The sequence below is a fragment of the Dermacentor silvarum genome, chromosome 4 (assembly GCF_013339745.2).
Source record: "Dermacentor silvarum isolate Dsil-2018 chromosome 4, BIME_Dsil_1.4, whole genome shotgun sequence".
NCBI lineage: Eukaryota > Metazoa > Arthropoda > Arachnida > Ixodida > Ixodidae > Dermacentor > Dermacentor silvarum.
In genome coordinates, this window is record NC_051157.2 from 189,681,491 (window position 1) to 189,691,497 (window position 10,007).

The window sequence follows — 10,007 nt, forward strand, 5'->3', positions numbered from 1 at the left end:
GTCGGGCGACGTGAATACAAGCGTCAGCGCCGCCTTGCGGCTGCATCTGAAACGCGCACGCGAGCGGCGGGGCCTTCGTCACACTTCCCTATTCTAGCCACTGTACCGCTGCCGAGGCGCGGATTCGGGCGGAAATAGGAGAGGATACGTCACTTCCGCTTGCTGGGGACGGCGATTTTGGTGGCCATGGAAACATGCAGAGCGGAAGTCGATTTTTGTGACGTGGGTGCGCAGACTTCCGGTACGATCCAGCGCGGAGCATTTTCAGAAGCGTATCGCCGCAGCGCGGCTGTACCCGGTTTGGGTCGAAACCGGATATCACGTGGGGTCAGCGAGGTACTCCCTGCCCCTAGGTAGGCGTGAAAGTAGGTAGGGAATGATTCCTCGGCCATGCCTGCCATGTCCCCAGTCCCTGTGTGCATAGAAGCATCCGCTAGCCCAAGACAAGCATGCACGTTGCGCGGGAGCGGCCGCATACAAGAATTCGCGGTGAGAACGTCGTCGACCGCATTACCGCCAACCCACAAAGGACTGCGATCTCAAGGTACGTCTGCCTAAACTGCAACTTGTGACATAAAGCGGCGATGCATATTCATTTTTCTTTTTAAATTTTAGGCCTTGCTCCTTCAGCTGTAGCGCGACGTGAGCCCTGCCATTTCACTTTCAAGATACGTAAGCTGCTTCGACCCTGAAAATGCCGACGCAATGGTGAGTTGGAAAAACCATGGCTTAAATTTACGTCGCGTGCATGCCACCCATACCTTTTTTGCGGCATGCGATTGAAGTAGAGACTGCGATCGTGACTTCATGGCCCTCGCATTGTTATCTTCTGCAACACCCAATCGTCGCGAGCTAACATGTTTTTCAAATTTGTCAGTGCTAGCACATCTCGATGTGAGCGCAAGTTCGTGTCTTTCATAACACGTAAACAATGCGAAGGTGTATACGCCGCTGATGTATGCACGCTGCATTGAATGATTTACTGTTTCCCCTGGTCATTGATTACATTAAAAAGAAAGCTGCAGATATGTCCTTTGTAAAATCTGAATTACTTCAAATACGATCTTACGTGCACTTGAAAAAAAAATTACTGGCCGATTAGTTTTCATATTCTACTACACCTGCCCGCTTCACAGCGGCTTACGAGCCAGAAATGTATGCAGCAACACTTTACATTAAATGTAATGTTACAAGACGACAGGTAATAATCTTGAACCCAAATTGATCATGAACAGCAGCTGCTACAGGGGTGCAGATATTTTTACCAAATAACCATGTTCTCATAGCTGACAAGCTAGAGGGAAAATTTGTTTCGTAGGAATGAAAAGCAGAGGTGAGCCTGAACTAGTATGTTCTTGCCCACTACTCTGCTAAGGGGGAAAAAAATGTCTTTAAAGCTGTTGAGGAAAAAAAAGATCATATGTGCACAATAATCACATAACGCAGTGGTCTCTCTAAACCTCAAGTATAGTCCTGCGTTCTGCAAATAGTCTAGAACAGCACTCGTAGCTATTTCTTGCTGCAATGCTGTCACGGTAAGCACCCAGAATTTCAGCTTCTGATAATCTTTGCCTTTGTTGCTTGCGAGCACAGAGGGCACCATCTGCTGCTGTCGCAACTGGTAACAGATGTTGCAAAAATGTGCTGCAGGATCTCGGGCATGTGGCAGTATTTACAGTTCAGGGATAAAATTTTGTAGCGATTACTTTTCCAGTACTAATGGCTTTTTGCATTCGTGAGTGGTCAGAGTGACAGCGTGTTGCTCAGGGCCGCGATTTTGTAGCAATGCCTTATGACTTATTCTATAATAGTCTTATCATCCACCGCTCACGGCCGGCTGATCCCGCTGATAACGCGAGCGGACCGTCGCTCTGACCACTGACAAAATGCGAAAAGGCATTATTACCGGAAAGGCATCGCTACAAAATACTGGCCCTGACCACACATGAACGCGAAAAGTCAGTGCTATAGAATTGTGGCTCAGTCTGTCAGTATAACCAATCAGATGTGTATAGCATTGAGTGAAGGCAACATGAAGACGAATTCAATAATGCATGCTTGCTTGTCTCTTCTTTGATCTTAAATGGGAAGTGAACAACTTCTCATAATTTCTTCATTATTTTTTAAACAAGTTGAATAATGTGCCCTAGTTTATCGCACAATTAGTCCAACATATTTCAGATGCAAGATCTTGTAGTGTTGGGGCTGTGGAAAACAAAACAATGCAGGAAAATCTCAGCGCATTTTTATTTAAGCAATGTTTTGACACCTTAAATGGCGTGGCCATCTTGTTCGTTGCTTTATATTCGTTACCTCTGGTGCAACGCGAGTTCACTTGGAATTAGCATGGACGTAGCATATATATTTTAAAATGTGCCTGGTGCATGACATTGTGAAAAACCTTGAATGTGAATCCGCTACAAACAACAACATACTGGCACCTAGCAAGAACACCCAACCGTCTACCTTCCCACACATTTTTCCTGAAACAGTTTGCACATGTTATTCAAAATTGCCACACATTTCCAATCATAAGTGTTTCAGGATATATACGACACATTTCATTTGTGTCTGCAATGGAACTAATGGAAAACCTGACAGTCAAATCTGTCTCTAATAACAAATCCGTGTTGCTGATATCTTCACAATAACTGAGATCTAGGGGGGTTATTCTGTAAGAGTCCACCTAGTGGACTGTCCACTTCAGCTGTCGCCATTGGCTCCAGCTTCATGAGCACGAAGGATACTGGCTGGCACCTTCGCGCTCGTGAAGCTGGCGCTAATGGCAACAGCCGAAGTGGACAGTCCACTAGGTGGACTCTTCCAGAATACCCCCACCCCCCCTGGGCCAGTATAATATAGATTATTCCTTCCGTTCGATTCTATACCACTCTTATCATCCGCTGTTCACCGCCAGAAACTCGCCAGTTCTAATGGGTATAGATGTCCCCTGGCCCAGTGCTCGGCACCTTCTACGAGTTTTCATCTTGCAAGGGGCCCTCTAGGGATTACAGAAAATGGGTCTGGGCGGCTTCCATGGCAGCAGTTTCCTGTGTGGCATCCTAATACAGCTGTTAGGTGGGGATGCCCTTGGATTGGAAAGAAGCACCCCTTTCAAAGTATCCCGTAATGGCTGAGCACCTGACCGGACGCACAGTTATACCTATTTTACCGGTGGGTACCAGGCGGCAGCGCTACTCAGCCTCCCACAGCAGTGGCAAATGCTCGTCTGGGTCACCATTGTTGTGGCGAGACAAGGGGCACCTTTCAAATCTCTATAGCGCCCCTTTCGACATGAAAACTCCTACAAACAACTGAGCGCCAGGCCGGAGGACATCTCTACTCAATAAAAATCTAATAGGTTCCCAGTGGCACTAGGATTCTATCCAAGTACCTCCCCGCATACGAGGAAGACTCTCGACAATTTCACCACCGCTGCAATACATGTGTCCTGCCAAACAGATTCGCCGAGCACCTTGCCCAGGGGTGCGTTACACTGGGTGCAGCACCACATGCTGGCTTGCAGAACCACCATCCATGACCAGGTTGCTACAAATCCTGTACCCATTCACGTCAAGTCATCCTCGGACCAAAGTCCTCCCAGCTAGCATGATGGCCCACCCTGCTACTGTCACCTTGTTGGTCTCGTGGGCTAGACCCATGTATATCGAGTAGGTGGAGGCATAACTCCCCGAATGTGTCCTGTGAAGGATGCCTTTTTCAAGCGCTGTGGTGCCAAAGCCGCAAGCACCATAACTTATCTGCGCGTGTGGAGCATGTATCGAAAGCCATGTGCTTTGCTGTTATGCCATTGTGATAGTACATATTACAAATAAGATTATGCAGTAACATAAATGAGAGCTTTAGATTGTGCTATCGAAGCATTCAGGAGTCCCTATCAGAATCTTAGTATGTCTGTGGTTAAGTGCCCAAGCAAAACATTATAGCTTTGCGTCCCCAAATGCAAGCCACACGCACTCGGAGCACGTAGTCAAGGTGGTTTAGCATTTTTTAATATATAAAGCTAACCATAGAATTGCAAATAAAAAGACAATTGTTTCATGAAAATAGTTTATTTACATTCAGTTAAGTTGGCTGATACAATCAGCCTTGCATGCATTGAACGTCACCCTTGTTGGAGCCCTGGGGCCACATGCATGACACTCGCGCAGGTTGTTTATTCTTTCACAGCCGACGTTGTTTGGGTTCTTAGAACAGCGACCGGGACCGCTGGGGATAGCGCACTTCCACTGCGGTGCCCAAGATATATGGACATTTAACGGAGAAGCGTACGTAACGAGAAGCGAAGCAGCCGCCTCACCGCACGCATATCACTCAGCGGCATATAGGCGCATTCTTGGGGGCTAACATAAACACAGGCACTGCCGGGGGTGGCGGCATTACCTTTGCGGTGTGGGAGACAGTTTACGCCTTCGAGCATACGTAAGGGGAAACCTGGCGGCAATGTCGTGCTCGAGTATGATTCTGCGGCATGTCCAGGGTTAGTGGCTCGAGGGGTGATTTATGTGTTCGCGGGGCATGCCATTGCACCGGGGCAACTGCACTGAGGCATGTGAACTTCGAGCAAGAGGGCCATGTGGCGTTTGTTTAAGTGATGTTGGTCTGAGTGTTCCAAAAACCGGACTGGAAAATGGGGGCGGGTACAGCGTGTATTGTTGATGATCCCGCCTTCTTCGAAAAGAACTGATTGGTAGAATGTGAGCGAGGAGACTTAAAACAAGGGTATTTAAAAAGTGTGTAGAGATGAAGAGGGAAGGAGCGAGCCGATAATCAGCCGCCGCTCATCGATGTATGCTACTTTGTCCTACAATAAACCGATGTATTCCTAAGTTGGCCTCCCTGAGTGCAAAGTGTCACCGGACGACTACGAGGACTTTCTGAAGAATCGTCTGCCTGGAAGACCTGAAGGAGAAGAAACTTAACTCATGCTAAAGATCTTTGACAGGAAGAAGCAAACAATGTATACATGCATAGGTGGTAATTAAAGCTGAGCCAAACGAATCCCAAAGGCTAGAAATTTTGCCCTCTGGCACAGGATGTTTGCTGTGGAAGTGCACTGTGATCCAATTTATTATGACCAGCATTTTGTCGCCTTCATTTCTCGTAAGATGACGTCAACGTGCAGTGTGAAATGCTGTCATCAAATCGGATCGTGTCGGCCTGTTCAGCGTCGATTGTTTTATGAAAGCGTGTCTTGGCTTGCTTCATCTCAGTTTGCAATGTTTCAGCAATATTTCTTCTAAGTCAGCCACCCCAAAGAACCAAGCACATGTTAGGTCCGCAGGTGTGCAGTGCCGCTTCCGTCCTTTAATCTAAAACTCTCTTACGTTTACAGCAAGAACATAAGCGCATCCCTGAGTGTTGCCACCATGGAGTAATCGGCTTACATGTATTAATTTTGCATCATTTTTGGTGCTTAGCAGGGTCATAGGGCTGTGGGACCAGATTTAGTCCAGATGCAAGCAAAACAATGCAACTTAGAACAGAAAGCCGCTGGTAAGGGTTCACGCATTGTTTGAAAGGTTAGGCATAGAAAATAACTGTGGCCATTTCTGATATGCCTAAACCTTCAAACAACGAAAATAGTGGCCTTGAGAACACACCACAATGTACTATCGACCAAAAAAGTTTACGGACCAAGGGACCTGACAAAAAGCTGAATATCTCCGCAGCCTGGTATTCCCATTTCCTGCCTCTACTGGTATACGTGAACAACATTGTGATGTGCAGTTTTACTGGCTACTTTTAAAGGCTGCTCGGGTATTAAGCGTTTTCTGAGAGTCCGCAAACTTTTTGGTCGATAGTACTTTAGCCATAGTCTAATAATAGTCTAACATAGTAAATTTCATGATGGACTAGGTTTTCATGCAGTTAATCTTAGAAGCCTGCCATTGTGTTGGTTATCTACATGTGTGCCGCCACCATTCTTATCGAACACAAGCTATAGCTGGAAAGTGCATAACCGGGCCACTTGGTATAGGTTCATCGTTGTTTGAAAGCGCAAACGCACAATGAAGAACTTGCACTCATTGTCCATGCTTCAGTCAATAAGGCATGTGCCATATGTGTAGAATTTGGCTCCACCTTGAAATTGTTCATTTAAACTGCTTGCTCAATTATCTGCTGATAATGAACTGTAACTTTGGGTCGATACAAACCGCCCATTGAAGTTGAATATGCCTTGAGCTTGGGAAGTAATCCACTAGACAAAATATAATTGTGTGTCCCCCTATGGTGGCTCCATGGATGTGGTGTTCTGCTGCTAAGCAAGAGGTCGTGGAGATCGCAGAGTTCTTACGGGCGGCCTACAACACGAAAATGCAGTAAAGTGGAGCCTTGTTTGCATACTGCGGTTCCAAATTAAAGACTACGCAGTGACACGCACAAGCTAGAATTGATACTAGTGCAGATTTTATGTAAACAATGTGCTACATCTGTGCTTGGAAAACCACAATGAAAAATGCGCATGAACGTGATCCGACACGCTTGCACGAGACAAATAGGCATAGTCAAATGACCGATGGTTGACATACTCGCTAAAAAGGGCCGAGAACAAAACTTGAATTTGTAAAGATCCACCGCGGGTTCTGTGCAGGTTGATACGGGAAATCTATTGTGTTGTCACTGTTCTAAAGTTCCCTGGTTTTATCGGGCATGCGCGTGCACACCTTGGAAAATGCTGACAGAACTCTGCTACTTCATCTTTAGCTTACGTTCTCTTACTCTGGAAGGGTTGCAGCAACATACGACAGTGTATGAGACCATTTATTTGGTGCACACTTCCAACAGTATGCGCATTCTTGTCCGCGCTACAGAGTGCACCAACAAGACGTGCTTGCCCGGTCACTGTCATTCATGCGTACACCCTATTGAATGCACACAGCATGAGCTGCAAGTTATATGGCTTTAACCGTTTTTTTTTTTTACCCACTTAGGTGCATCTGAACAGCCAATGGATACCATGCCCACTCTGTAACGACCAGTGCTTTTAATGAAACAGCACAGCAGAATAGTCAACCACGTGAGGCACCTCAGACAGCATATGCAGTGGGTTGTGACGGATTTAATGATTTCATCAGCATTTTCACTGGATGCAAGGCTGTGAATCTCTTGTATGATGCATGTGTGGAAAAGAAACCCAACATCCGGTGCACATGCCTGCTTGAAACAGTCGGGCATATCCCATTAGTTGAGTGCCCCCGTGTCGGCATTTGCTGATGTGATCCCAGCTATCTTCACCCATTACATTCTGCTGAATTTACTGCAGCCACCCTTTGGAAAAATAACACATGGCAATTATTTCAAGGTAATTAGTTCTCCCATACAGAAAAAATACCATTAGCAGTACTCGTGGGTGATAATCTGCCAGTTTGCAATGGTGGCGAGCATAAATACCACTAGCTGTAGTAACACCAGTTTTGAATTAGGAAGCAACTTTCTTGCAGCTAGACTTTATGTGTACTATGTTTCATGCAACGTCAGTGTTCAGAATAAAAGCATTTGACCACTGCAAATTGTAGTTTTTTTTTTCTTCTAGACGTACATATGAACACATTCTTGATATAAAAAGACATGCAGGGCTGTATTACAGCACAGAAATGTTTGGACAATTCAAGCTCATTAATTCAGAATGTAAGTTTGAAAATTCTAAGGAATGAAACCATTCTGTTTTCAGTGCACTGAAGTACACAAAGTGCACTTCAGCCACCAAATGCAATTGACAAGGTTGATAACATTTATGAGTCATGACGGCACTGCAGTTAACTTTGTGTTGGCAAGCACATGAATTTCGGGTTCTGCAAAAAATGGAATGTGCCTTGCACCTGTACAGGACATTTCATGCAACAATCAAAAAGGATACATATTTGGCAAACAGGCTTCTCAGAATAGCTTTTTGCACAGCACTTAGTTAATATAATTTGTTATGCAATGCTTTCTTTAATATTTGTTTCAGGACATAAGTTGTACTTAAAAAATTTTGAAAGCTGTTCAGAAACACCGAATGCAAGCTGAAGAATGTGTTCACATACAACCACTTCAGGGGGGCAGCCTTTTTCTGGTCACTCAAGACCTCAAAGACTGCTGTCAGGGAGGAGTGTGGCTGTTGCAGTGGGTGAAAAGTGCAAAAAAAAATAAACGAACACTACAAAAGTGCTTTATACCTGTTCAAGCATGAACTAAAGCCAAGTACTCAAATTGCCATATTAACAAGGAATGTTGAGATCTTGTGCATCAGACATTGGTAATTTTTTACAAGATGCCTCAATCACACTGGTGAGCCTATGCAGTTTTTTTTATTTGTCGCCAGAAGTGCCCACACTGCTATCCGTCACTCCTATTCTTTGAGCGGACAGTAGACACAGATTACTGCAAGTGAACGATTCTGACCCGAGAGCTTGGGCTCAATTTTTACCAATGTGCCTAATTTTAGAAACCGATTGATGGAATCGCTATACTAAACAAATGCCACAAGCATATTCAAAATGGTATGCTTATTGGAGAGCATACACAAAAAATATGTAGTGTAGAAATTTGGTCTCACTGCTCTGCCAGAATTTTTTTTTTTTCAAGTGGTAATGACGTAAAAAAAGAAGTGAACGTGACTTCTGTAGCTGGTGGGACTACAATTACACCTAACTACCATCTGGGATTAAAATTATTCATGCAGGGGGGCCTCAGTAAGGTACATCTCAAAACGAGGTATTGCACCGTAGTTTAGTTTGACGGTATAGTCTGGTCAGGTAAGATCATTGTTAAAAATGGAGGAAGTCATTGACCATGGCCGAAACAAAAATAAAATAGCGTTTCGGTATCCACAGGAATCCCTTGTTCATAAAGGAATGCCTGCTGAGAACGTTCTTGATGGTTCTTAAGTAGCATTGAGCGCATGATGCAAAGTTCTGAAGTACATGTGGATTAAAATGCTAGATGATCTATTGATTGTTTTACTTGTTTGAATTATTAGTGATTCGAGATGGAGCCTCATTGTCCATTTCTTCTCTGTGGCCACGATGCGGGCGTTGTACTAGTTTATCTTCTGACTCGTCGTCTCAACATGCTCTCCGAGGGCATTTGTAACTGTGTGGCCTTTGGCGACATTTTTGTGCTGCTTGAGACGCCGCCAGAAATATCTGCTAACAAGGGATCCATATGGATCCCGAAACATCATTTTTATTTTGGCCAAGTTCAGTGACAAAAGCAATTTTTAACAAAGTAGTACACCAAGTGCCATTCCAAAGTCTTTGCACGACTTTTGGGGCGTTTTTTATTCCATTGCTCTCATTGTCCATTGTGTGAGCACGAGCACACGAAGAAGTGCTTTGTAGGCGTCTGGCACTAAAGCGTCCAGGGGAAGAGACTGGCGATGACATGCAGCTAGATTGTCAGAATGTCTTCCCCTTTTGGCAGGCCTCTCTTGTCAATGTTACCAGAAATCAATGCTTTCACAACATCCATGAGGAAATTCAAATGCGAGTGATTTGCATACCGGCCCTTTTGTACAAAATAAATGCGCTGAAAATGGCCTTGTAGAGGCAAACATAGCAGATTGTTTACATCAACTTGCATTTATTGTCTGAAATATCTTCTTTATAGGAGGATTCGGAGATAAAATTCAGAAGATCAGCAATATCGCTGTCACTTTCGAACAAAGTTAACTTCAGAGTAAGAACTTCAGTAATTGCCCACTTTCTTCACGGCAAGTTCCAGTCACATGTGGCGCCTGACAATGAAAACAGCAATTATTTATTCTCAACTTTAAAATACTTCTGCAATAATTTCGATTTCTTGTAGAACCATCTGTGACGAAAAAAATTGAACCAGAGGCATGGACATGCCTAGATTGCAAGATAAAGTAGCCCTTTTTACTGCAGACAAGCTAGGCTCCTCTATGGTAGCAGGTATGCAAAGCGTGTGGATGAGTTTCTGCTTGTATACGGGAGATAAACTGTGCTTACTCCTCTGGATTTGGAGCGCTGTCACCTGTC

General features: G+C 44.7%; 1 long non-coding RNA gene across 1 annotated transcript; it reads left to right on the forward strand.

Moving 5' to 3' along the window:
• The first annotated feature begins 431 nt into the window (after positions 1-431).
• LOC119450868 (uncharacterized) lies at positions 432-7,431 on the forward strand. Its single transcript, XR_005191536.2, has 3 exons — positions 432-544; positions 616-708; positions 6,957-7,431. It is a non-coding gene; the product is annotated as an uncharacterized LOC119450868 (long non-coding RNA).
• Positions 7,432-10,007: the final 2,576 nt, after the last annotated feature.